The sequence below is a fragment of the Zootoca vivipara genome, chromosome 15 (genome assembly GCF_963506605.1).
Source record: "Zootoca vivipara chromosome 15, rZooViv1.1, whole genome shotgun sequence".
Taxonomy (NCBI): Eukaryota; Metazoa; Chordata; class Lepidosauria; order Squamata; family Lacertidae; genus Zootoca; species Zootoca vivipara.
Genome location: NC_083290.1, coordinates 22,488,810 through 22,513,274, shown reverse-complemented (window position 1 = coordinate 22,513,274; position 24,465 = coordinate 22,488,810). Strand labels below are relative to the sequence as shown.

Below are 24,465 nucleotides of genomic sequence, written 5' to 3'. Positions count from 1 at the left end.
ACAGTAAGAGCTGTTCGACAGTGGAATTTGCTGCCAAGGAGTGTGGTGGAGCCTCCTTCTGTCAAGCGGAGGCTTGACAGCCATCTGTCAGGAATGCTTTGATGGTGTTTCCTGCTTGGCAGGAGGTTGGACTGGATGGCCCTTGCGGTCTCTTCCAACTCTATGATTCTATGATTCTATGACAAGTTCTCTTCTATAAATCCAGCACTGGAAGCAGCCCCTGGCCAGAACCAGAGGCTCCATTCGCCTGGAGAGCTTGTAGCCAGGGCTGCCTTTGGGAGGCAGAAACCCAAGAGGGCATCAGAGGAGGGAAGGAAGGAAAGAGGGAGTCACTTCTTAGGAGGTATGACCCACACAAGGACAGTGGACACAGACTGAGAGGGAAAGGGGCAGGAATGGCAGTGAGGTAAAATGACGGAGAAGTGATTGGGACCACATTCACTCTGCATATTTAAAGTGCTATGATGCTATGATGCTGCTTTAAACAGTCATTGCTTCCCCCAATGAGTTCTGGGAGCTGTTGTTGTTTAGTGTTTGTGACCCCATGGACCAGAGCACACCAGGCACTCCTTTCTCAGAGTTTCCTGTGAAGATCGATTACTAAACAACTCTGGGAACTGTAGCTCTGGGAGGGAAGTAGAGGCCACCACAGAGCTCTCAGCACCCTTTACAAACCCCAGTTCCCAGGATTCTTTGGGAGAAGCCATGAATGTGGTATCATAGTGCTTCAAATGTATGGTGTGAATGTAACCTAGGTCCCAAGGGAAGGGAGGTGACATTGGTGACCCAATTTATATAAAGACCACAAGTGGTGAGAAAAAGAGGAAGACAACAAAGTGACCAAGGAACAACAGCAAACTCAAATTGGATGAAAGAATATCCTCTATCCTCAACTTCAAACAGAAATTCACAGTAAGGGAAATTTCCATTTTTTAACCTGTGCCTTCCAAGTTCATACCACATAATCAGTCTTTTGGATCGCACAGGGTTTAAGCTACTTCAGAAAGGGTGTTAAAAACTACCTCCTCTACAGGCCTGCTGTTTCTATTGTGACTTTTTTCTTTTTCTTTACCAAGACATGTTTGGGTGTTTCTATTTAAAATATGAAAAATGTATCTAGTGTGCTAGGAATTTGGAGGATCTTTCTGCTGTATTTTAGTTTGTACACCAAAGTGGAAAAATGTGTTTTCATTTCAGATTCTATTCTCTCACATCAGCTTTACAAGCCTTTTGCAAAGGGACAAGATGATCCTGGGCAGCGGAAAGCTCCTTTGTTTCCTGTTGTGCAATCCTAAATAGAGGAAAAGATATATTTCAGTGTGGATCTTTAGTCTACATAGAGATGGCATTAAAGCAGAAGTTCCAGAGCCACATCAAATATTGGAGATTGAAAACCAAGAACACATCTAATGCTGCTCAAAATCTGGTCAGTAGTTCAGAATCTTTCCTTCCGTACTATTAAAATGGGCAAGATGTAGATTATTCTCAAGTAAATATGCATTTTTAGACATAACTCAGGGAAGATACCTTAGTGTGATAATTTAAGGATGGAATCTTAAACTCACTTCTTAGGGAGGAAGTTCCATGAAATGTAGTGGGGCTTCTGAGCAAACATGGGATTGGTTACACTTTGAGATAATAGAATCATAAAATTATAGAGTTGGAAGGGACCCTGAGGATCATCTAGTCCAACCCTCTGCAGTGCTGGAATATGCAGTTGGCCCATACCAGGATCAAACCTAGAACCTTGGCATTATCAGCACCATGCTCTAAACAACTGAGATGTGTTGCATTTAGACAAAGGAAGCCTGTACGTATATATATTTAGACCTTTGTAAAATTATGCCATAAACAAAAAGATTCCTGCATTGCAGGGGGTTGAACTAGATGACCCGTGTGGTTCCTTCCAGTCCTATGATTCCAACACACTCCCTTGGACTTGGTTCTTTTAGCAATATTACCACCTAGTGGTCTTGAATCTCTAAATTAACAGCACAATCATGTTCATATTTACTTGGAAGCAATGACAAACCTAGACAGCATCTTAAAAAGCAGAGACATCACCTTGCCTACAAAGGTCCGTATAGTTAAAGCTATGGTTTTCCCAGTAGTGATGTATGGAAGTGTGAGCTGGACCATAAAGAAGGCTGATCGCCGAAGAATTGATGCTTTTGAATTATGGTGCTGGAGGAGACTCTTGAGAGTCCCATGGACTGCAAGAAGATCAAACCTATCCATTCTTAAGGAAATCAGCCCTGAGTGCTCACTGGAAGGACAGATCGTGAAGCTGAGGCTCCAATACTTTGGCCACCTTGGAGAAGAATCCTTGGAAAAGACCCTGATGTTGGGAAAGATAGAGGGCACTAGGAGAAGGGGACGACAGAGGACGAGATGGTTGGACAATGTTCTCGAAGCTACGAACATGAGTCTGAGCAAACTGCGGGAGGCAGTGAAAGACAGGAGTGCCTGGCATGCTATGGTCCATGGGGTCACGAAGAGTTGGACACGACTAAACGACTAAACAACAAAATCCCACTGTGTTCACTAGGACTCCATAGTAAGTATACTTAGACTGTAGCCTGACAGCATGGGAACTGTTCCTGATAGTAGGAACTATTCCAAGCCTTAAAGGATAGGATAGGAACTCTTCCCAGCAGTTCTCCACTGTGTTAGTGTTCTAATTACGTATCTGTGCTCTGGGTCTACGTACTTCATCTTTCTTTTTCTGCAGTTTGGGCAGTGACCTTTAAACTATGCTTCAGGCTTCAGTAAGGGCTTTGTGTTGCATTTCTTGATGTACTGCACAGCTCCTAAGAGGGAGTTTAATAGAAGTCGGTAGAGAAAGCAACAGTAATAATGAGAAGCATCAGCATGTAGCTTTGGAATTACTGTACTGTATAAAGATGGTGGATAGTCAAGTATGCTACAGTGGCCAGAAGACTAGAAAGAATTGACTTCATTGTGATTTGTAGCGGCTAGATCCGGCTTGTCTGTCTGCTGCTGACTGGAGCTACTGGAGCTAATCTGTATCGCGTTTTGTTTCTTCTGGGCAAGGAGGAGAGCACATTTATGTATCAAGGAACTGTTGTCATATCCAAAGAGCTGATATGAAGCCTGCTCTGTGCCTGCAACCCTTTGCTACAATGCCTCATATTCATGGTTTTGCATTTGAAATAGACCACGTTGGTGAACCTCTGGAGCATATTGGGCCACCAAAGCAGACTCTGATATTTTCCTGCTCAAGAGAATGAGGACAAACATATGAAACACCTTATGCTGCGGCCGCATTCACATTGCAGCTTATTCCATTTGTCTGAAGTTTCCCAAACTGTTAATTGACATCTTATATTTGAGCTTGCACATGACATAAAAGCCATTTCCTGGAACTGGGAGCTCATTTCTATGGTTTTGTTTTGTTTCAGAAGAAATCTGTTTGCAGCCCCCTTTGCCTAGAAAATAATGGTATTGAAGTGACAGTGGTATACAGTGGTACCTCGACTTACGAAGTACTCGACTTCCGTATTTTCCGAGTTACGAGCGACAAAAACGGCCGCGCGCTTACTTTTTTTTTTCGACCTCTGAAGGGAACCGCGGCGCTTTTACATGTGGTTTAATCGACTTGCGAAGTTTTAGATGCGGTTTAATCGACTTGCGAATGTTTCTGTTTCTGGTTTTTTGTTTTTTAAAAGGGGAAGCTTTTTTGACTTCCGAAATTTCCAACCTACGAAGGCGCCTTCGGAACGGATTATCATTGTAAGTCGAGGTACCACTGTACTGGCATACAGTTCTGTCCCGGGGGAATCAAGGGGAAACAGAAGCACGCATATTCAGAAAGTGTGGTGATGTAGTGGCATTGTCTAATGACGTTTGTTGTGTCACATCTGAGGGATAGCTCAGTTGGTAGAGCATGAGACTCTTAATCTCAGGGTCTTGGGTTTGAGCCCCATGTTGGGTGAAAATTTCCTACATTGCAGGGGGTTGGACTAGATGGCCCATGTGGTCCCTTCCAACTCTACAGTTCTATAATCTATAGATGTGAATGAAATTTTAGTGTGGTGGGCTGGTATATCAATGAAAAAGCCACAGTTCCATAATGCAACAGGCACTGCAAGGTGAAAGGAACATTAGAAAACAGGACAGACGTGCTAGCATTGTTATTTGGGAAACTAATACAAAACTCCCCATGTCTGAATGCACCCTCAGTCAAACCAATGTTTCCCCTAGCCGAGCCTTGCTTCTAGAGATAGATCCCAAAAACTTGGATCTGGATGTAAACCACATGCTTTACCACTGAGCGATGTCCCTCCCCTCCCTTTTATAGGAGATACACTGTCCAAGGTGGGAGATGAAATAATTCCCCCCCCCCTTTGGGATGTTGTTCAGAACTCCACAACTGTCCTTTGCTGTTTGGGGCCCTGAGTTTATTCTTCCCTTTACCTTCCTTTTGCCTCATGAGGTTGTTACTGTCTTTTCTCTGTTTCCCATTCATTCATGGGCAGAGCTGCCAGTTGCGGTTTACAGTAATTGTTTTGAGACTTGGTGGGTTGGAGTGTGTGGCAGCAACAGGGATTCCTGCTGCAGTAACTCTTGTAAACACCCAATTCTCTTGTGGATCTTTACACTATGCAACACAAAGGATGAAGCCGGAGCATTATAGTGGGTGTGTAAAAGGGGCAAACTCCTTCCAGAGTCAGATGAGAAGTTTCGTGACGAGCCAGCAGATGGTGCAGTCGCCAAGATTTATTACGTAATTTCTGATTTTTAAAGCACACCTTTCCCTGTGTGAAGATATTGCTATTTCAGACAGGAAGGATCTTGGGTGAAGTTACAAAGATTGAAAGTGCAAGGTCAGTAACTTGCCCTTCTATTCTTTCTTAGCCCTCAGCTTAAGCAGGTGATGCAACAGATTGAGTTAATACCAGATTGTCAGGGTTTTGATGACCAAGTAACCCTAAGAGCTCTTGGAAAACCTTTGGCACCTCAGCCAAAGCAAACCTCAGAGCAAGCCTGGAGAAAGTCCTTGCCTCTTCAGAGTCCAGAAGCACAGATAGGGACCTTCTATTGGGATTGGATTGGATGCTAGGAGAGGATATCTTTATTAGATATTATCTTTCCTCACATTTGTCAGTTCAGCAGAGCACCATCCCTTAAAAGGGAAACTTAGATAGGCTAGTTTTAGCCTTTTTGTATAAGTAATCCAGAATGCTTTAAGACAGACTGGATTTTCCTGGTATTATCCCCTTTTCTTCCCCTTTAAAATAATAATTGCACACAAGCAATCTTGTAAGAGGTAAAATAGCATTTACTCACTCAGAATAGATCTTGAAGAGTAACAGGTACAGTGCAGGCAGGCTTAAGATGCTAACAGAGTTACTAAGACATACTAAAGTCTAGCTTTATATAGCTCAAAGATGCAGATGTTATATTGCAGACATGGTGGAAAAGAGGAAGAGAGCATGTGCCCAGGCAGGAGGAGGAGCATATACCGTATATCTCCCTGTCAGGCACAAAGTGAAGGGATCTCACAGAGTTCTCTCTAGCAATTTTAGAGGAAATTTTAGAGGGCCTCAGCCCCTTCAAATGCCTATCTGGCCAAACATGAATTGTTGGTTTGACTGTAATAAAATATCCCACACCTTCTGTGCAGTTGTGCAAACCCAACACTCAAATCCCTGAGGTCTTGGTCTCCTTGCATCTTCTGTTAACCCTTCACCTCTGCTCTGCTTCCCAACTGGCTCTCGCTACTAGGTGTGCGAAACCCAAATGTTCCTGGTTCCTTTTTGTTTCAGGCCCTGTTTTCTGGGGAAGGGCTTCCTGGCTCCTCGACTTGGTACTCTACCTGCTACCCCGCTGCTTGTGGTGGGTCCCTTTGCCATAAATCCTGCTCTCACCGCCTTCCACTGGCTGCCCCTTCTCTTTATGCAGCTGCAGAGAGGGCAAGAGAGCACTGGATAGCCAGCTGTTGCCATGCAACCCCATGTTTACTCCTGGTTGGGTTGACGGCATTGCAGTGTGGAGGCGTGATGTCACATCACACACGTGGATGTATCAAGCAAATGCCCTGGTTCATATATGGGACCTGAGTAGGGTTGCCAGACCAGGAGTAGCCCAGACCCTGAGATTTTAGGGCCCAAGCCTGAAACCTAGAGGCAGCCTCCTGGTGAAGTCATGAGGGTGGGCCCCATAAAGCATGACACGTAAAGCATTAACCACAGTCTCAGGGAGTATGACACATTCAAATAGAAAACAAAATATAACAGATGAGCAAATAGGTCCTCCTTAGCTCCTTAGCTTGGGTAGGGAACATTTAATCTAGTTCAGACCATCAGGTGATTTTGGTTTTGTTTATCTTACTGCATTTGTATTCCCCCTTTTATTCCAAGGAGTTTAAGAATGGTGTACATGGTTCTCTCCCTTCTCATTTAATCTCCACAACAACCCTGTGAAGTAGGTTAGGCTAAGAGGCAGTGACTGGCCCAAGGACATACAGAGAGCTTCATGGCTGAGTTGGGATTTGAATCCTGGTCTCCCTGGTGTTAGTCTGACACTCTAACCCAGGCATCCCCAAACTGCGGCCCTCCAGATGTTTTGGCCTACAACTCTCATGACCTCTAGCTAACAGGACCAGTGGTCAGGGAAGATGGGAATTGTAGTCCAAAACATCTGGAAAGCCAAAGTTTGGGGATGCCTGCTCTAACCACTACGCCATGCTGACTCTCTCTTAGGCAGCTCACACAAATAACTGCTTTCCCATAAGGAATGTGCAGCTCTGCGATTTGTTGCAGTCATTCATTTCCCCACAAAAGATAGGGAATTTTTAATTATGAGGCTGTCATATCATCATTTTGCAGTCCTGCTGATAAAAGTGTCAGCAGTAAAATGTACGCTCAGAAGGGTGCTTTTTTAGCACACGAGAAAAAGCAAAATTGGAATATTCGTACGACCCAGTGTTAACGAGAGGTTTCACCCACTTGAGCTGGCTGTCTTGTTTGTCAGGATCTAGGTCAGACTTCCCCAAACTTTGGCCCCCCAGATGTTTTGGACTACAATTCCCATCTTCCCCGGCCACTGGTCCTGTTAGCTAGGGATCATGGGAGTTGTAGGCCAACACATCTGGAGGGCTGCAGTTTGGGGATGCCTGATCTAGGTCTTTCAGTCAAGGAAAATTAATTCATATAAATAGCTTTACTTGGGTTAGCTGAACAGAAAAATATAACAAGGCAGATCTGTGGTATGTTTTCAGAGCATGTATGAAAGTACAAAAGTTGGTGAATATAGAAACATACACTTACAACATTGTTTTAACAGCAATCAAGGAGAAGAGCAAAGAATAAGGGCTACCACCAGTCAGTAATAGGAATGAATTGCACATTTCCCCAGAACTTCTTTGATGTTAGAATTAGGCAGTTCTGTGCCTCAGGATGAAAGTGAATGAAGTATTAGCAGGAGCAGCCATCTCTAACTCATTTTTATTCCCTACTTTGGTAAATACAAAAACAACTTTCAAAATGAGCAAACAGGCCCTTAATTCCCAACCTCACCATGTAACATTTTACTTTACCTCATTAATTGAAGTTGGTGATCACTGATTAGTTAGCTAAAACTTGGCTGCTGCCACACAAGAACTGATGGTGCAACCCTAGAAGGCACACATTGTAGCTGCACAATGATGAAGAAGAATTGTAATGGCAGGCAAACACTTTTGCGGGGAAGTTGGTCTGCTGTTGCTTATTTCCTCACCGAGGAACCCTGATAATCTTCTGAAGGATCTTTGATTTCCTCAGAATGTTTGCAACACCCTGTTTCGGATATTCAGGAACTGTAGTCATCCTTTTGGTGTGTGTGTGAGAGTTTTGTTTTCCTCCCACAGCTTCCCCATGGAAAACACACTCTTTACCGTTGAATTGGACCATGGAAAATTTGATAGCCATTTGGTCCAATTCAGCGGTAAACCAGTGTTTTCCTGGGGGCAAGTGGTGGGGCAAACGGAGGTGCACACATGCCTTAAAACAGAATCTATCTGCTAAAAAGAGTGGGACAATTAATAACAATTTAAAAATCACCAGTTCATAACGAAATAACAGCCCAGTCAAAAGTAAAACATGCCTAGAATTGCAGTCTAAAAATCAGACCTAAGAGTTGAAAACTCTTAAAGGTCTAAGAAAATCTGGTGCTGGACGGTTACACATCAGGTGAACCTCCCTGGGAATTGGGTTCCATCAAGGAAATGGCCCACTCCATTTATCAATAATCACCCACAAACAGAGAATGCAGGAGCTATTTGGAATTGGTAAACCCAATCAAGATGTTTTGCTCAAGAAAAGCTGTATCTAAACACGACCTTGCCTCACCCCCAGTCTAGGTACCAAGAGCTTATCATGAGGCCAGTTTATGGGCTAGACTAGAGCATTTTTAAGCTAATAAGTGACTCTCCTTTTGTGAAGCAGTAATCAAGATTACTCCTTCCTTATCATACCAACATGATAAGAAAGAGCAAGAAATAACAGAAAAATTGAAACGAAAAACAGTGCACATAAACTAGCATCACAATTGATCACATTGAAAATGGAAGCTCATGTCGGTGTAAACTGATTGTGTAAGTCAACCCTAATTTCCTTAGGACTAGTTACAGGTAGGTAGCCGTGTTGGTCGGACGTAGTCGAAACAAAATAAAAAAATTCCTTCCAGCAGCACCTTAAAGACCAACTAACTAAGCACACAAAAGCTCATACCAAAATAAAAAAGTTAGTTGGTCTTTAAGGTGCTGCTGGAAGGAATTTTTTCCTTAGGACTGTAAATTGCAAATCCAGCAGACTTTATGAACAGGCCGTTAGCTTTGAATATTTGTTTCCATGTTGATTTAGAGAAGGTGCAACAAAACAGACTAAATAAAGTTAGTAACTTTTCCTTATGAACAACTTACTGGTGGGGAGCTGTCACTCATTGATCAAAGCAGCCTGCTACATTTGTTCCCATACTTGCTCTGTATGCGATGCTTTACATACTCTGTGCTTTAAATACGTAAATGCAAAGTCTGCATCAAGGCGATCCAAGTTATGGGCCAAGGAAAAGCAGCAGACCAGAAGGAATTATGCAAAGTGGCATATAATTATTTTGCTTCATTTTACCATCCTTCCTCTGGTCAAGTGGTGGGGTAACAGACTGCAAGAAACATGGAAACTGTACTCCCTGACCTTGGGCAATTCTATTAGTTCTCTTGACACCTGAGATTTCATTTGGCATTGCCCACATTTGCACTCATGAGGACTAGAAACTTGCTTTTTGAAAATGAAACAAAAGCAGAGATGCTGTCTGTGCCCAATGCAAAATTATGAACTACCGTATGTAAAAGACACACCAGCTCCCCGTGTTTTGTGTTGCTTTGTCTGTAAGCATCATCTGCTCATTTTGCAAAATAATTTAGGAAATCTATGTGCTTCTGCTACTACATGCAAATTCATACTGTTGATATTTATGCCCCAGATTGCCATTCTGTGCAAGAGTCTGTTCATTTGGAAGGATAATACGCTTGATTGTCTAGCATCTGCTTCTCACCCTTTAAATCCTGGAATGCAACCAGAAATATTTTTGTCCACTGCACTTCCAAGTTCAATACTATGCAATGTGGTGTGTGTGTGTGTCCTCTCCTATACACACCCAAAGATTTCTGTCCAGGGAAACAGAATTAGGTTTCTGAAGCCTATTCTTATTGCAATGACAGTGAAATAGGAAGAAACCAAGTCACATAAACTAGCAAGCTTAGGGTGAGATGTAAATTGTGCAAACTAGTCCTTGTAGAAAATATTTTGTGGGTTGTTCGAGGACAGTCACGGAGCAGCCCCCCCTCCCACCTACCCTTGGATTTTAAAAATAAAACATCAAGGACACAGAAGAATAAAAACAACCAAATTGTGGACTTTATCTCCAAGACTTCTTAGAAATGCAGCTGCGATAAGGAAGGAGGTAGGGCAAATGACAACCTCCACTGAATAACAGAACTACGGTAAATAATTTGCACTACTGTTTCAGACATTGTCTGTGAAGTATCGGTGGGTTCCCACGAGGCAAGACACAACGATAACAGCAAGAGCCTTTATTGAACTACATAACTGGGAAACAGAGGCGAAGCAACTATTTATATACATTTCTGGAAGCCTGGGCCACTCCCACTCCCAATGTGATTGGCTGTCTAAACTTCCCAACAGTGAATCATGACTCAGAGTTCAAGGGCCAATGGCAGAGACCAAAATCCTGAAATGTTCTGTGATTGGACAACATGTATCGAATCAGAACACAGGAGCTCAGAACCCTTAGTCCAGACTCAAGCTCAGGCAAACACAGACCACTGAATACATAGCAGTCTGCATGTTTTTATAACAGCTGTGGTAACAAGAGAAGTAGCTCTGCGCCAGAGGAGGGTGGCCCCCTTCCCTCAACTGCCTGTTGTCTAGAGTGGAGTTGAGATGGTGTGAGAGCTAAAAGCTAGAAGCAGGGGAGGCTACAGGCTGAGCATCTGGGAGACAGAGTCATGCCTGTTTTCTGCTTGAATCCAAGGCTGCAGCTTTGGGAAAAGCAAGACCTTATGGGGTGTTGCTGCTGTGAGCCCCTTCATTGTAGGATCAGATTGTATATATGTGTAAATAAACCATATATCCTAAAGACACCACAGTCTCCACCATCCCTCATTCTAAGGAAGCTGAACCCTGAGTAGGTAAGTGCGTGGAACCCCTGGAGTTTTGCACTGCTCGGAGATTGGAGTGGTGTGTAACAATACTATATATAGCTGCATCAGTTCACAAGAACCCCAGCTGCAACACACACACACACCCTGCAAGATTCTGAATTGCAACAAACTATGAGAAAAGACAATACATAATTGTTTAGAGAAAAGCATTTGGAAGAAGTGTTGGAATAAATATGTGGTTTTGGGGCTGGCGGGCAAGGCAAAGTTGAAATGAACAGTCTTTAAATGGGCATGCATTTTCCACATGGTATTCAGATCACAATCTCTCCTTGCCAAGTGGATTCCCATCACGGATATGTGGTCTTGCCTGTCACTTGTCACACGAAATGTCTCACATTCCTCCAGTGATTTGCCATAGCCTGTCAATCATCTCAGGTTCCAAGGCAAGAATCCCCCTCAACACATCCATCCTGCTGTTATTGCCTCTATTTTTAGCTCTCCAGCTGCCTCGGTGGAAGAAAGTTACAAAGGAGAAATTTGGCCATTTCTCAAGTGGTAACCTCTTCCCCCTTCCTTCTGCCAAGGAAAATAGGACGGCTGTATCACTGTCTCCCTTCAAGTTTTCGACCCAGGTGCTGTGTTATTTGCATCCAACAGCAAAGGCAGGGGGAAGAAAAGAGGTTAAAGCAGGTAACTGGTAATTCTGCAACTTTCTGGCCAGAATTGACAGATTTATTCAGTTCTTTGCAGAGCATTTAATAAATTTAGACCATAATCAAAGTACGGTATATCTTCCAGGCCCAGTCAAGCCACCCTTGGAATTTGGGCATTCCTGTGCTGCCATAATGTTTCTTAAGGACCCAGTGCACTGAATGTCTGCGCTCTGTCTCCCGGGTTGGAGTCAGTGATACTGAATACCAGTTGCAGGAAACCACAGAAGGGGAAAGTGCTCCTGTGCTCAGATCCTGCTTGGGGTTTTTGCACAGGATCCATTCATTAGAGCATGCTGCTGTCAGTGGCAAGGTTGCAAGTTTGATCCCCATATGGGACAGCTGCATATTCCTGCTTTGTAGGGGGTTGGACTAGATGATCGTTGGGGTCCCTTCCAACTCTACAATTCTGTGATTCTATCTAGGTGGCCAATGTTGAGAAGAGGATACTGGACTAGATGGACCTGAACCAGCAACGCTCTTTTTATGCTCTCATGTCTTCCTGTTTTCTCATCCCTGTACAGGAAAGGTAAGAGTTTGTTTACTGCTGTTGCCCCTTGAGCAATTGTTTTCCTTTACAGAGTACAGCTTGTTCCTCTGAAACAATCATCTGCCTGGGTTCTTATTTTGTTATATGGCACAGTCTTTGGAAGCAGCTGGTGTTACTCTAAGTATGCTAAATGGCCATGCTGCTCCATATTTGTTTCCAAAGGGATGGCATATCGATGCCTGATAACAACAACAACAACATCAAAAAGCCGTGCTCCATTTTTTTGTTTTCAAAGGGATGATATGTTGATGTCAGATAACTGTCATCAAGAAGCTGAACTAAGTCAAGCTGTCATCATGCTAAAAAGCTCCCTTGCTGCGTGACTGCATTAAGGTAGGGGAATGGGTGGGTGGGTGGGTGGGTGTGGGTGTAGCATAGAATGTCTATACTGATCTTGTTTTCATTTCCTGGCTATATCTACATACTAAATATGACATATTTCTGTCTCAGGTGATTATATAATAAAAGCTCATAAAACATACCCCTTAGCAGAAATGTTGGTCCTAGTGGAAGACACCCTTACATGTAACTGCCCCAGAACCCAATGCCATTTCTCACCCTTACATGTAACCCATTTCAAATGGCCTTCTGAGTAGAAAGTCTCGTGCACAAAAACCCTTACTTTCAACAGCGTCATGAGAGAAAAGGGCTGGCCAAAAGGTTTTCAAGTGAGCCATTTTCAGGACATGCTGAGTCTTGCTAAATCCCTGCCTGCTCATCATAAAAAATACCCTTTATCATTTGTGGTGGACATGTAAGATAATAAAAGCTTTCTGGGAGACGATATATAATGGAATGGGGGGGAAAGTTTAAAAACATTGTTAAAAAACCAGAAGACTTATTATTAGGAATTATAGGTATCGACATACCAAAAGATCAGAAAAGACTTTTTACGTTTGGGACAACAGCTGCTCAGATGCTATTAGCCCAGAAATGGAAAGAAGACAAAGTCCCCACCAGAGAGGAATGACTAGAAAGCTCAGGAAGCAAGAGGACAAAAACTTTTAAAAAGAATGGGGAAAATTTATAATTTATTTAGGAGACCACTGTAAGCAGATAAAACATTAGCACGATTCTAATAACACTTGTAATGTAACAAATACCATGGGTAATATAGATTGATATAAAGTTTAGATTATGGAATGTTTTAATGTTGATAATAAGATCCACAGAGGAGGTGGAGGGAAGTAATCTCTATATATGAATATGTATTTGGATTGTTATAATTTTACATTTGTAAAACCAATAAAAATAATTTCAATCATCATCATCATCATCATCATCATCGTCAAGATCCTATGATTCATAACATCTTCCTGCTACCCAAACTTTGCTAATGTCAATGTCATAGACTGACTGGACACAGAGGAATGGTGGGAGGCACTAGCTGGGGAAACCACTGTTAGGATTCCTGCTCCGTGTTTGCAGTCATGGGATTGTTTTCTATCACATGACGGTGTATGGTTTCATTCCACAGAGTGGGAAGTGACGGAGACAGGATGTTTTGTGTTACTGTGTTCCGGAATGTAGGACTATTGTCCTTTGTTTCTCTCTCTTTGCTGTATGATGAGAAAGAGGAAGGAGCTAGGTCAGAATGCTCCGAGTGTATTATATGTAAATAAAGTAGATCAGCCAAAATGCTGAGCTATTGAGTCTGTTACACGAACCACCAATACTCTGCAGGATCCTAAGCGTGCTGATGCTTCTTGGTATCGGTCGCTGTGATGTTCGGGCTGAAGAAAGCTTTTGAAACTCCCAAACGATCGACCAGGAGGGAGAGAACATGCCAGGTGTCTCTACCAGGGTCCTACACGAGAGTAGGACGATCCTAACAAGGGAGGCAGACTCAGAGCCCGGGGACTGGTGGTGGAATGATGAAAAACAGTGCATGCCCCTCCCACACCACCACACAATTTAAAAAGCCATAGATTGTTTAATCAAAAGAGAAATGTTTTTGACTGTGCCTAAAAATATGTAACAAAGGCATCAGGCAAGCCTTTCTGAGGAGAGCATTCCACAAGCAAGGAGCCACTGCAGAAAAGGCCTGTTCTTGTATTGATGCCCTCTGGACCTCTTGTGGCTGCCTGAACATCAGTGATGGCAATAGATCCAGAAGGACCCCCAAACTGAGTACCTGCTCCCTTAGAGGGAATGTAACCCCACCAAGAGCAGGCAACGTCCCATCCATCTGCCTAGGGAACCACCCACTAACAGTGCCTCAGTCTTATCTGGATTGAGCTTCAGTTTCTTGGCTCTCATCCAGTCTGTTACTGAGACAAGACCGGTCCACCATATCCACTGCCTCACCTGCAGATGTAAAGGAGAAGTACAGCTGTGTGTCAACAGCATATTGCTGACAACTTACTCCAAAGCTCCAGATAACCCCACTCAGTGGTTTCATGTAGACGTTAAACGGCATAGGGGATAAAATTGAACCCTGAGGAACCCCACACTGAAAGCTCTGTGGGATCAAAGAGCACTCCCCAAGCATCACCTTCTGGAAAAGACCATGCTTTGCACTCCTAACTTGGACAGTCGCTCCATGGCCGAAAGTGTTGAATGCCACTGAGAGGTTGAGGAGAATTAACAAGGACACATCTCACCTGTTTCTCTCCTGACGGAGGTCAACATCCAGGGTGACCAAAGCAGTTTCTGCACCAAAACCCCAACTGAAATGCATCTAGGAAACCAGTTTCCTTCAAGAGCACTTGGATCTGGTCCAAAATAAACGTACAGGGATTGTCTGGGAAGCTGGAGGCCCCTTATTCTATCTGTCTTAACCTCTCTCAGCAAGCACCCAAACTTCCAACAGAAATGACATGAGATGACATTGCAGGGGGAAATGAACAACTCATCGCTGCAACGTTTTGCCCAACCTTTTCTATTCTGCAGTTCTTAAAAACACAGTTTTGCTAAATGTTGCCTGGCATTACTGAGAACCCCACCCCATAGAGAATTATGGATTTGTGAATGTGTGCTTTTAGAGAATGGAGACCTAAGTCATACACCAAGAGTAGTACTATGTTGAACTCCCAAGCAGTGCACATGAGAATTTATTTTGAATTGTATCCAATTCATCCCTGATGCAGCTACCTCAGATTACTGTACCATATAACAAACACATTGCAGTTTTAGCAACAAAAGCTTATTGTTGATTCAAATGATGACCCTTAGCATAATAAAATGACTTCAAAAAAATGAGGCCCTAAAGTAAATGAGCGATACTGTTTGAGTTGTCCAGAACCCATTTATACCGCTGGAGGCCTTTTGGCAAATGCCACCACTTACAATAATTGACAGATAAGCCTTCCTGCTCAGAACAACTTCCAAATTAGGAGAGTAATTTCATATCTACATGGGATAATGAAATAAGAGTCATATTGTCTGCATAAAGTGGCACTGGAATGCTTTGATTACCAACTAGGGAGAATAGAGCTCCTGCAACATTTATGTGGTCGTTAAGTAATAGCAAGGCCAAAATGCAAACTTGTTTTACAGTTCATGATGCAAAAAAAAATTGAATCTGAAAAATAGTATGCAAATTCATTTTGAATCTTAACATTGTTATTAGAGTAGAGCTGTTGTAGTCCTTTATCCAACCAAATACCGGTAACTGCTAGTTCTCCCCCACCCTCCTCTTAGACACTGCTTGTGAACAGAATTAAAGGCAGATGAGAGATGGACAAATCCAACATGCAGCTTTTTTGCTGGGCAGCTAATGTTGTTCTGAATAAGATAATTCAAAACAAAACACTGCTCAGTTGTGCTACATCCATTGAAAAAGCCAGTCTGCATTTGGGCCACAGCCTAGTTTGCTTTGACCCATGGTGAGGAATTCCTGGGGATTACTACTAGCACATCAGTTTGTGTAAACCCGGTCACTATTCTTCACGCATATAAATAAAGCCCAATTTCCACCACTACCACCTCCTCCTCCTATTCTACGTGCCTTTTTGTCATAATATACTTAAATTGATTTCTGATGTAACTATTTCGTTAATATTTTAAAGACAAGTTTCCTTCTTTGGTGTGGTTTTACAAACTGAACTCTAGCATTTTAAAACTGTTTATGCAATGCACTTTTACAGATACAAATTATTTTTGAAAAACAGAAACATAAGACAGAAAAAACGTGTCTGCGGCAAAGCAAAACAACAAACTTCAGAGATTACCCTGGGCCCCTCCAGACTGGTGTTTTCCTATAGGGATATCCTGCAAAATATTATTGGCACAATAAAAGCAGGTGAGTGGTGGGTTTATTCTGCTTTAGTTTGTTCTGTGATGCTCCCCCAATTATGCTACCACATTATTTCTGTGTGCTAGAGGGAGAACAGGGCAAAAAATACAGGGCAAAAAGAAACCAGGAACACATGTGATATAAAAAGCAGTGCAACCAACTAAACCTTTGCAGGCTGAAACAGTATTGAAAGCAGAATCATGTGTGACTGTTCTCAGAGCATCATGAGCAGAAATAGTCAGGAATGTGCCATATAAAGAGCATAAGGAGGGGTCCCATATTACATCTATTCCAAAATAGTTGCCAACAGGACAAAGCAAAATGATGTATGACAAGATAACTGCTTCACATTTAGCCCTTTATTGCTTCTACCAGTGACCCCAAAGTTGTCTGCATTGTTGAACTGACAGTACAGTGGTACCTCGGTTTACAACCACAATTGGTTCCGGAAGTCTGTACTTAAACTGAAGCGTACTTAATCTGAAGCAAACTTTCCCATTGAAAGTAATGGAAAGTGAACTAATCCGTTCCAGATGGGTCCGCAGCATTTGTAAACGGGCGTTCGCAAACGGAGGCGGTTGTAAACCAAGGTATGACTGTAGTCATAAGAGGCACCTAAAAAAGCTACAGTGGTACCTCTACTTACGAATAACTCTACTTACGAATGTTTCTACTTACGAATGGAGCTCTGTCCGCCATCTTGAATGTGGTTTAGATAGGATTTTTTCTACTTATGAATAGAGTTGCTTTGACTTATGATTTTTTTTCTCCCAATGCATTCCTATGGGATTCGGCTTACATTTTTTTTTGACTTACGAATGTGCGTTCGGAATGCATTAAATTCGTAAGTAGAGGTAACACTGTACATATAAGATGGCTGTATATATTTATTCAGGTCTGGAATCTCTTTATCCTCCATTGTGGAGGATGACAGACCCTGAAGATATTCTCACAACTGGTGATAAGATTTTCATTTGGAGTCAATTAGCACTTCATAGGGATGTCATGCTTTGTTTCCTGCAGCCATAAAATATATTGGTGGCAAGGCACATGTTTTCAAGCAGGCAGCACCCAGACAATCACACCTCCCTGGAACATCTCCATCATACATTCCCAATTGTTTGTTGCTATACTTCTTCCTTTCACTCTTGTATAAGTGGCAGCATAGCTTCTGTAACCATGAGTGCCACTTAAAAGTCTGAATTGGCCCTTAATATGGAATCAATGTTTCCTGATGAGACACTGTTAAAGTGGACAGAAGCTATTTTTCATTTGTATCCACCTTGTGGTCAATATCTCCTTTTTGTTCAAGCTATCCCAATAAAAGATTTATCCCCTGCATTTAATCTCACTTTATTATGAGATTCTGTAGAATAATAATAATAGGTAAATATTAGACATAGTTTAATTAAACGCTCTCTTCTTATGTTGAATAGAATTGACCTCTGCTAAACAGTGATGAAATATGTTTATCTGCTGTTGACCCCTTGCTGTTAGAATTGACCCTGGTATAGCATTATTGAATACAAGTGCCTTTTGTCAATCCCTTGTTATCATGTTACTGCTATGTGATTTTCACCCACTGTTAAACGGAAAATCATTATAAAAGGTGAAACAGGAAGGATATCACAGTCAAGGGAAGAAGGCCAGCCTGACCCCATTCATCAGCAAAAGATGGAGCAGCTCCAGGAGTCTCTTGCTTCTCCCCAGGGCCGTCTTTACCCGGGGGTGCAAGGGGTGCGGGGCACCTGGGCGCCGAATTCGGGGGGGCACCAGGTGCCTGCTGCTGAAGCCGCCTAATCTCTTAACTATCTACCTGTTATGAACTTTTATGAACTATCTACCTGTTATGACTTTGTGTGCTCATTTACCACGGTGGCGCTTGTCATTCACAACAGCGGCACTTGTCATTCACAACGGCACTGTGCACGCGAAATTAACTCTTACATCAAAATATTATGTTGCGTATTGTATTGAGCTGCTATGCGGCAGCCAGGTCAGCGGCACCTTTGACACGACTGATGTTTCTCCTAAGTAGGTGCCTAAACAATACTTATAAGTTTAAGTGTGGTGGTGTTGTATACTTAAGTATAAGTGTATTGTAAATAAATGAGCAAATAAAAAAGTTTGTTTCTTTTCCCTCCCTACTTTTGTAAACGAGATAAGGCCTAAGCGTGGTGTCTGAAATGTGGCTTTTTGACTGATATATCAAAATGTTGTGCTAAATATCATCCACACCAGCAAGTGTGGCAGCACAAAACGACAAATGTCATTGGACAGCGTCGCTACTCCCCCTTCTGTTCCCTTCATGATCCCCCCATGAAAATGGCAGGAAAATAACTGTATGCTGGTGTTCTGTCCCAATTTTTGTCACTTTGCTCCCACAATTTTACAAGCAAAGGGGGCTGCAAATGGATTTTTGCCCCGAAGCAAATAAAATGTAAATGAGCACCAAGCATGTGCCATATTCCATTAGTTTTCAGGAAGGGGCATTTACGTCATGTAAAATCTCAGATATAATGCAGAAATGAACAGTTAAAAGAAATATTAAATAAACAGCAATGTCAATGCAGCTTCACCTCCAACAGCCAATTGCTTGGGGGCTGCAGGTGTGAGAGGAAGCACCCTTTTTACCTCTCGCACCAGCTGGAGGAACAAGGGTTGAGAGGAAGTGGCATCCCCTGCCTCTTAGGAAAAAGATCACAAGACCTACCTGGTTCCATCCATGGGCCAAAGAAAGAGCAGGTGTTTAACCAGTCACTGCCATAAGGAGCATTTGTCAACTATGTCTGTTGCCTTAGGACTGAATAAGTGAAATGAAGAACATTCTGGTCTCTGCCACCTACCAGATGGAAAAAGGACTTCTGGGTCTGTGGCAGCACCTCTGCCCAAGCAAGAACCCCAGCAAGGCAATACCAGCCTGGTCTCAACCAGATATAAGTGCCTGCTTGTAACCCATCTTTTTGAGAACCATACGATATAGGGGTTAAAGCAGGCATAGGCAAACTCGGCCCTCCAGATGGTTTGGGATTACAACTCCCATCATCCCTAGCTGACAGGACCAGTGGTCAGGGATGATGGGAGTTGTAGTCCCAAAACATCTGGAGGGCCGAGTTTGCCTATGTCTGGGTTAAAGTGTCCAACTAGGACCTGGGAAATCAGGGTACAAATCCTGTCAGCCATGAAGCCCACTGGGGGTGCCAATCTCTCTCTCAGCCTAACCTATCTCACAAGGTTGTTGTGAGGGTAAAAGGGAGGAAGGGAGAGGTGTGTATGCTACCTTGCCAAAAAGGTGGGACATAAATGTAACAAATAATAATAATAATAATAATAATAATAATAATAATAAATCTAGCACTGTCCAATTAACATATTTCTTCTCTGCATTCCCTTTTCCTTTTGGTTTGAGGCTGTCTCTCATTTTTTTAAAAAAATATATGGTGTAAGCTACTTTTGAAAACAATATTTGTCTGAAAAGTGGGACAAAAATACAGGAAATATTTTCATGCTTCTCATTCTGCGAGCCAAACACTACGATGGCTGCATCCTGAATAACAATACAGTACAAGAAACCAGGAGAGACAGGGCTCAACTAGAGGGCTCTGTGTTCTTGTTGGTGACACAGCGTTCCAGCGCACCCATCAGCCCACTTTTTGCCACTTCTCACCATCCCTATCTCACAACAAGTTGTGTGCACCTGGTGCTATGTAGTGGCAGAACGTTGCAGAATTGTTACAAGATGATCAGATTCTGGCACTTGGGGAGCCATCCCAAGATTGTGTCCGGTGACGAAATGTCTCACTTGCATGGCAGATATACGCTGCATCATACAGCTCTCCAGACTCTTTGGAATAAAGTGTCACAGTTTAAACAATCTCCTTTTCCCCTGTAAAAATCATCTACCACTGGCGCAGAACCAGAGGCAATTGGTACTTTTCTTCTGTGACCACAGTTCAATACTGTATGTGGTACTCTCTGTTTCCAAAAGTAAATGTTACTGAACTAATGTGAGGAGCTTTTTTTAGTTCCAAGATGGCAGCATTAAAGCTCTCAGGTCTGGAACTGCTGAAGAACAAGGCATGGTTTTGTATATATTTGTAAATGCGAAAGAAAGGACAATCCGTTTTTTAAAGTGCAACTTCTTATGCCAGTAACTATGTGGTCAGGGAGGCAAAATGTGACTTCTCAGTTGTACATCTTCTGGAAGAGAAGAAATACTCTGCTCTCTTTTGGATTGGGCTGTATTCACTTTTAGCAAACTGGGAATCCAGTGCCATTTTAGCTGAAAAGGAATGCTCACATCATTATATTGGAGTATCCAAAGGAAAGAATCTAAACTACAGCACATAGTCAAACTATGGAACTCACTCCCGCAGGAGGCAGCAATGGCCAACAACTTGAATGGCTTTAAAGAAGGATTGGACAAATTATAGGCACAATAGCTATGCTCTGCCTCTATGGTTGAGTCTTCTGTTGGACTATTTTGAAATAACCTGCTTGGAGGAATGCATATGACAAACAGTACATCAGATTTAAAAAATGAAAATGGCCATTGCAGGCAAAATCTGTGAGCAGAATACTAGATTTCAGTCCTACAAATTCTCCCCTCCTGGCTCCAATATCATTAACTGCACTAGGAGTAAGATAAGCCATTTTGTGCATTTGCTTTTATGATGACACCAAAGCCATTCAACAAAGGAGTTTGGGCCTGGTGCCCATGGAGCTGCTGGACAGGCTACCTTCTATGTACTGACCGGATACCAACCCTCTTAGCTTCCAAAATGGAGCTACACCAGGCACCTTCAGATCTTTCTCAGCCTACTGAGCTCGCACCTAACCACTCTGCTGCATGGCCAAACTGCAAACTTGTAAGCAGGGCAGCTCAGAATAGAAACAGAAAGAGCAGGGTGGGGAACCAGACTTATTTTTGCATGTGTCTGGAGATCTAATCAACATCGCCCCCACCCCAATGCTACCCACATGCTGAGGCTAGTAAACACCTGAGCCATCATGATCCTTAAACAAACTGTTCACAGAAGAGCTTGTTCCCGATGCACTGTTCCCACCCACTCATTCCAGGGTTCCAGGCCACCCACCTCCTCTTTCTTCTTCCTCTCCTCAAGCCTGATAGATTAAAAAAAAAAGATGAGGATTTCGGTTGTTAGCTTGCACCTTTCTAATAATAGCCTTCTAGCCAGACCTTATCAGTCACAGCTTGGTAGCTCTGTTCAGCTCTGTTCTCTGCCAGATCCCTTTTAAAATCTCTCTTTATTGTTGTTATTTTTCTCAGATCACATTACTAAAAGCTGCAGCATCCTGGGAAGAAGATATCGAGGGAGACGAGTTGAATGTGTGCGTGTGCTCGAAAATATGGGGGGGGGACTCTCTCTCTAACTCGCAGGCACGCTGCTTCCTTGTATCCTTCAGCCAGCCAAGAGTTAACAAAATGAAGAGCTCTCATGGAGGGTGTTCTCGGCAGTGAAAGGTGGATGTGTTACTGGATGTTAAGAGAAACGGTTCACTCATCTGTCCACCAGGAGCCTGTGGTTTGAGCTTTCCACATTTGAAGATCTAGGCTTACATACAGCGAAACTTCCTTTCGCAAACCTTATCTGTGCACCCAGCTGGGGAATCTTCTGCGCTCTTCACACATGGCTGGGATTTAACTGAGGAGTGGGGGATGCTGCTGTGAGGAGTTCCCCTTTAGTTGGATTTTTGACAGGACTCCCTCAGGTTGTCTGGATGAATGAGTGCCTTTCAGAGCCGGAGAAGGTAAGCCTTCCCTGTGTTACTATAAGCATTCCAGTTAGCATCCCTAGGGACCACATACAAGCCTGGCATCGTGCCCATTTCACACTGGGGAGATTGGAACCGGTTCTCTCTCCACCCCCTGGCTGTGGAACCAGGTATATAACTTAATTGTTTTTAGTCTTTTTTTTTGCTATAAAAACAACAATCCAAAAAGCATGCATCATTTTGACAAGATTTTTTTTGCATGGTTTAATCTGAGAGGTGCCCGTGTGATAGTTCAAATGCCTTATCTAACATGTTTGTCTATTCCTGGAGCCTCAAAGCTATTGCCAGATGTTGTGGTAAAGCTATTAACATGGACTTACTGGAAAAAGGGGTGTAGGATGACTGACTTTTATGTGTTTGCTGATGATGGTCTTGTAGGAAACTGGTGTAACCAAATGTCTGGTCCTCAGGTAAATTGCCAGGAAACAAACATACTTGCATTTAACGTTTAAGTAAATGCAAAAGACTTCCTCCCACTAATGTCCTAACTTGAGAAACCAAGCTTTCCATAGTCTAGTTAATATTTCAGCTGTGCCTTTAAAGAAAAGGGCAAAATACAGTTTATGGAGTTTCATGTTTTATACTTGAGCCCTTAAAGTGTTGCACCCCAAAATGGATAGGATGTCCCAATCTTTTTTCCAGGTAATTAAAGCAATCAACATAATAAGCCACATGTTAAGGCAAATACATACTGCTTAGTTTGCATACAACAGTGAAAGGTTTGGATAAAAAAGTGAACTTTTTTTTGAGAATAGCAGCTTTCATCCTGCGGTGGTCTGAAAACATAACAAAAATATCCACAATGAAGTGTTCCTCTTGTGCAACTCAAAGGTGATTCTGGCAGCGAAAGGTGGGTCTGTAAATGGATGTCAGAAAGCAAATCCCTCTTCTGTCCACCACCAGCTTGTGGTCAGAGCTTCTGTATTTTGAGGATCTATGTCAGGCTGCATATAGGAAACTATTTGCAAATACATGAGACTGAGCTATATCCAGCGTCATTTGCAAGATGTATTTTGGTTAAAGGGGTCAAGGGGCTAATTTTTGTGTGGAGGTTGGGCGACTCAGAAAACATGAAAGCAGTATTTGCTGAAGTCTCAGTTCTTAACAAATCAAGATAGGATTTCCAGTAGTTGTTGTCTGGGGGAGTTAGAGGACTAGCTCATACACCTACGTCTTTCCTTCCCTAGTTCCTGTCTCCTCTACTGTCAACTCATTTAACCCTGTTTGTTTGTTTTTAAAGGCAAACCATGCAATAGAGCAGTGTTCACAAAATTCAACTAAGTAAAATCTTTGGTGAAATTTTCAAGGTTTCTTTCCATGTAGTAAAATCTATCAAATATATATTTTACTGTGAGCTACGTGCTCATTTTCAGTACAGTGAGTCTTTTTTATATATATAAAGAGCATGTACAGTTGGAATTTGCAAACCTGAACAGATGGATCCTTTTAGCTGAAACAAACATTTTAATGAATTCAGTAATGTTTTTGCATGGTTTTCCCTCCCCCCCTTTTTCTTCCTTGTTCCTATTTCATCTAGAGCCGGGTAAAAATGTTTTGCAAATTCAGCAGCACACTTTGTTGGGATTCCTGGAAGAAATGCAGTCTCTATGAATATATAAAACCCTTTCCCTTTTTGAGGTCTGAGGCAAACCCGTCAGTAATATATTTTTGCATGCAGAGCATGCTGCTTGCTCCATACTGTTCATTTATTCCGCAAGCTGGGGATATTTTCCCCCTTATTAGCATTGGGTGGTCAGATCACTCTGTTCCAGACTGCTCAGAGTTCAGCTGGGGGCAAGCAATGATAATTCGTATGCAAGCTCTGAAAGGAAGCACAAAGCAAAGAGTGGGTGCTTCACAATGGAAGTACGGATTACTTGTAAACACCTGGGCCCAGCATCCCTTTCCTAATGTATTTGGCAAGCTGCCACAGGTGGGATATGTTTCAATCCTAAAACAAGTGGACCTGTCCTGTTCAGTCAGGTCAAAGTCCATGTGTCCATGAGAAGATGTATCACTGTGTGATGCATTCTCATTTGATCCTTCTGGTCCGAGCTGTTTTGCTAATGCACTGAGTAAATGAATGACAGAAGTAGGAAAAAAGCTTACAAAAGATGGAAGAAAGAAGCTGAGGGCAGATGCCTGTGTAGGGAAAGAGCACACTATGGCCACATTCACACTGTACATTTGAAGTCCTATAATAGCACTTTAAACAGCCATGGTTTTTCCTGAAGAGTTATGGGAGCTGTAGTTTGTTCAGGGTGCTGAGAGTTGCTAGAAGGTCCCTATTCCCCTCCCAGAGCTATGGACCGGTGCTTTCTAGGCACGGGACAAGCAGAGGTGTGGACAAGCCCTTTGTATGTTATCAATGAGATTTTAAAAGAGAGGCCCACTGGTCAGTTCCCAGGCTGTCTAAAGTGGTATCATGAGCTCGCCAACTGATGCTGAGCAAAATGTTGGACTTCCGGTCCACAACTCTGAGAAGAAG

The 24,465-nt window shown here is 42.7% G+C and overlaps 1 long non-coding RNA gene across 1 annotated transcript; it reads left to right on the top strand.

Moving 5' to 3' along the window:
- The first annotated feature begins 1,253 nt into the window (after positions 1-1,253).
- LOC132591175 (uncharacterized) lies at positions 1,254-22,939 on the top strand. The gene is made up of 4 exons (XR_009556803.1): positions 1,254-1,426; positions 11,820-11,923; positions 16,033-16,187; positions 21,472-22,939. It is a non-coding gene; the product is annotated as an uncharacterized LOC132591175 (long non-coding RNA).
- The last annotated feature ends 1,526 nt before the right edge of the window (positions 22,940-24,465 follow it).